Genomic DNA, 4,540 nt, shown 5'->3' with positions numbered 1-4,540 from the left:
ATGTAATCTAGGACTTCAGGATTTGGAGTTTTTTAGCCTTTACTAGGCACGTCAGTCATAGTAATGAATCTGTCTGTATTAATTACAAGAAGTTGAACTGGTTGACCTGTAAGATTCTTCCAATTCTACAATTATTTCTTTCTTTGAATAATCATAATGATTAACTTGAGAGAGAGACTGGAATTAGGCTGGCAGATTCCAGAGTAGGAGATGATATCAAAGGCATCCCATACCCAAATAAGAAACTCTGATTCATCAGCCCTGACAAATGTTCCCAGCTTCTTAAACTGTGATTTAAGATGTAAATTGTATGTATTCTTGTAACTGAATGTGGAGGTTTCAAATTTATGATTTGTTATCAGTAATTGTTTAACTTATATACTTATTTTATATACCTATATATCCAGATCTTCTTCATCAGGCTCCATTTTCTCTGTATTCTGATGTCTTCATAGATCATTGATTATTGAGCTAACTTGTAAAAGATATTAGAGATTATGGACCCTAAGATGTACCTGAAGAATAAATAATCCCAATACCATCTTCTTTCTTTTTTAATTTTAATAGTATTTCATATGTCCAAATACATGCAAAGATAATTTTCTTTTTTTCTTTTTTCTAAGGCAATTGGGGTTAAGTGACTTGCTCAGGGTCACACAGATAGGAAGTGCTAGGTGTCTGAGGCCAGATTTGAATTTAGGTTCTCCTGATTTCAGGGCTGATGCTCTATCCACTGCACCACTTAGCTGCCCCTACCCTTTTCTTTCTAAAGAAATCCTTCGGGGGCAGAGCCAAGATGACAGAGAAGGCACACGCGACTTTCTAAACTCTTCTCATTCCCCTCATAAGCAACTATTTAATCCAGCCTCAAAAATAGCTCTTCATTGCTTAAATTCATGAAGATCAGAAGCACTACAATTTACCAGCTGAAGTCAATCTTGAAGATCGCCAGGAAAGGTTTGTGCTGAGGGGCCAGGAACAGACTAGCACAAGCAGTGAGAGATTAGCATCCTGAGCAGGCCAGGGGCGGGGGTGATCTCTGTGGCTAGAGAAGTTATAGAGACAACTCTGCTATAGGCTAACTGCTCTGCCTTGATTACAAAGCAGTAAACTGGCAGAGAAATTAAAGCCTAAAGGTCAAGAATTTCAAGGGAATTAATGAAAAAAAATCAAATGAAGGTGGCCTAGCTGTACCAGATTTAAAATTATATTATAAAGCAGCGGTTACTAAAACCATCTGGTATTGACTAAGAAATAGACTAGTTGATCAATGGAATAGGTTAGGTTCAAAGGACAAAACAGCCAATAACTTTAATTATTTAGTGTTTGACAAACCCAAAGACCCCAGTTTTTGGGATAAGAATGCATTATTTGACAAAAATTGCTGGGAAAATTGGAAATTAGTATGGCAGAAACTAGGCATTGACCCACACTTAACACCGTACACCAAGATAAGGTCAAAATGGGTTCATGATCTAGGCATAAAGAATGAGATTATAAATAAATTGGAAGAGCATAGGATAGTTTACCTCTCAGACCTGTGGAAGAGGAAGGAATTTATGACCAAAGAAGAACTAGAGATCACTATTGACTACAAAATAGAAAATTTTGATTATATCAAATTGAAAAGTTTTTGTACAAACAAAACTAATGCAGGCAAGATTAGAAGGGAAACAATAAACTGGGAAAACATTTTTACAATCAAAGGTTCTGATAAAGGACTCATTTCCAAAATATATAGAGAATTGACTCTAATTTATAAGAAATCAAGCCATTCTCCAATTGATAAATGGTCAAAGGATATGAACAGACAATTTTCAGATGATGAAATTGAAATTATTACCACTCATATGAAAGTGTTCCAAATCACTATTGATCAGAGAAATGCAAATTAAGACAACTCTAAGATACCACTACACACCTGTCAGATTAGCTAGAATGACAGGGAAAGGTAACACGGAATGTTGGAGAGGATGTGGGAAAACAGGGACACTGATACATTGTTGGTGGAATTGTGAACACATCCAGCCATTCTGGAGAGCAATTTGGAACTATGCTCAAAAAGTTATCAAAGGGTGAATACCCTTTGATCCAGCAGTGTTTCTACTGGGATTATATCACAAAGGGATTTTAAAGAAGGGAAAGAGAGCTGTATGTACCAAAATGTTTCTGGCAGCCCTATTTGTAGTGGCTAGAAGCTGGAAAATGAATGGATGCCCATCAATTGGAGAATGGTTGAGTAAAATTGTGGTTGAGTAAAATGTTATGGAATATTATTGTTCTGTAAGAAACTAAAACAGCAGGATGAATACAGAGAGGCTTGGAGAGACTTACATGAACTGATGCTGAGTGAAATGAGCAGAACCAAGAGATCATTATATACCTCAACAATGATACTGTATGAGGATGTATTCTGATGGAACTGGATTTCTTTGACAACGAGAAGATCTAACTCAGTTTCAATTGATCAAGGATGGACAGAAGCAGCTACACCCAAAGAAAAAACACTAGGAAATGAATGTAAACTGCTTGCATTTTTGTTCTTCTTCCCAGATTATTTACACCTTCTAAATCCAATTTTCCCTGAGCAACGAGAGAACTGTTCGGTTCTGCACACATATATTGTATCTAAGATCTACTGTAACCTCTTTAACATGTATAGGACTGCTTGCCATCTGGGAGAGGGGGTGGAGGGAGGGAAGGGAAAAATCGGAACAGAAGTGAGTGCAAGGAATAATGTTGTAAAAAATTACCCTGGCATGGGTTCTGTCAATAAAAAGTTATTTAAAAAAGAAGAAGAAGAAGAAGAAATCCTTCCTTCCTTTTGTTGGACACGTCTGATAGTTTAGTTTTGGTTGGTTTTTAAATTATATCAACCCCAAATCTTTCCCTGCCTGACTTTAATTCTGTTCTCCAGGTCGAAGCAAAACAAATATTATCCTTCTCCAATCTCTCTTCCCCATCCTTCAATTTATGATAATAATAATAAGTGAAAGTTGAACTGAGTCTCAGCAGAGACAGTAAATGATAGTGTCAGTTCAATCCTGAGAGGTTCCAAATTCAGCAGTTAATAGAAGGTTTGGAAAAAAGAAAAGTAGTTAATGAAAGAATTCTAAATGAAGTCCAATTGAAATTCTTCTTCTTATCCTAGGCTTCTGTATCTTCTGCTTCAGCCTGGATGAGGAGAGAGCTTCATAACTTAGCTCTGAAACCTGACTGAAAGAATTGAAACAAATTTCATATTTACTATCAAAGAAAGCTGGTTTAAGCTGTAGCTTCTTTCCCTGTTGGGGAGAAGTGTATTCACCACAACACCTCTAACAGATGAAAGATTGAATTCTAAGCAGCCCTGAAGTTAGAAAATTAGCTCAGGACTCGACCTCAGGCACAAGATGTTGTAAGAAGAAACTTAATAACAAACTAAAAGAGCTATAGTGTAATCTCTTATCAAAGACAGTCTTATCAACCACAACATCTTGGCTCCAGAATGGATGTGGAGGTGGCTAAAAGATCTGTTGAAAAGCTGTAACCACAGAATACTTATTGAATATATTTTTGCATATGTGTGTTTGCAAAACAAATACATTGTGAAACAGTGGCCTTCTTTAGTATGGGGTGAGGACAGAGGGAAAGATATAGCTTAGAACTTAAAATGTAACAAAAATAAATATAAAAATAAGACCTTTTGTACTTTCTACTATACCCTTTTTAAAACACATATATTTGCCATCATAGTAAATAAGTTACATACCCCATTCAAGTTTCTCCAGAAAAATACAGGTGCTTTTCTGAGAAAATTCCTTGCTGGTCCTATGATTCTCAGAATCAGCACTATGCATGGACGAAATTGTTTTTCCTGACTGAAGCAAGCCTTTGACCTTTATTGACATGTCTTCTCTGCCCTTTAAGGTTTCTACTTGCTAAATCAGCTTCACTGACATATCACAAGACAGTTGTAAACCACCCCCTCTGCAGCTTCAGTTTGTGTCATCATTATAAGACAAAGATCAGCATGCTCAGTAACACTGAGCAAGGTCATTCAATGGTTTAGCAATAGCAGTATAGTTCCTAACAAATCAAGGCTAATTGTCCAATGTTAGAAAATTCTTTTAATCTTAAAAGTTCTTTGGTCATGGACAAATCAGGAGGACTTTTATGTTCTCTGTGTGAGTGTGTACCCTTCCTTGAGATATGACCTACAGACTTCACATGAAATTCAACAAACCTGACAATTGCTCATGAAAAACTTTAGGCCGTTTTCCTTTAGACACTTCAGAGCCAATGATGTCTTCAGGATATTCTGATATTTAGTTCATCTATCCAATTATTTTCTCCATTAGTCTCTAGAAATCGGCACATTTCCTGGACATTCTTTGTGACATAAAATAAAACCAGTCGAACATATGAAAGCAATCCCCTTGTCTTTTTCTGCCTTGGTACTCTGGTAGTAGCCACTGTGAAAATCCGGTACTTAGAACCATTGACTATCTGATAGATAACCCAGTATATCTTGAACTCTTAAGATGGCATACTGGTTGTC

Source organism: Sarcophilus harrisii, chromosome 1 (assembly GCF_902635505.1).
Source record: "Sarcophilus harrisii chromosome 1, mSarHar1.11, whole genome shotgun sequence".
Lineage (NCBI taxonomy): Eukaryota > Metazoa > Chordata > Mammalia > Dasyuromorphia > Dasyuridae > Sarcophilus > Sarcophilus harrisii.
Note: the sequence above shows the minus strand (reverse complement) of the source record.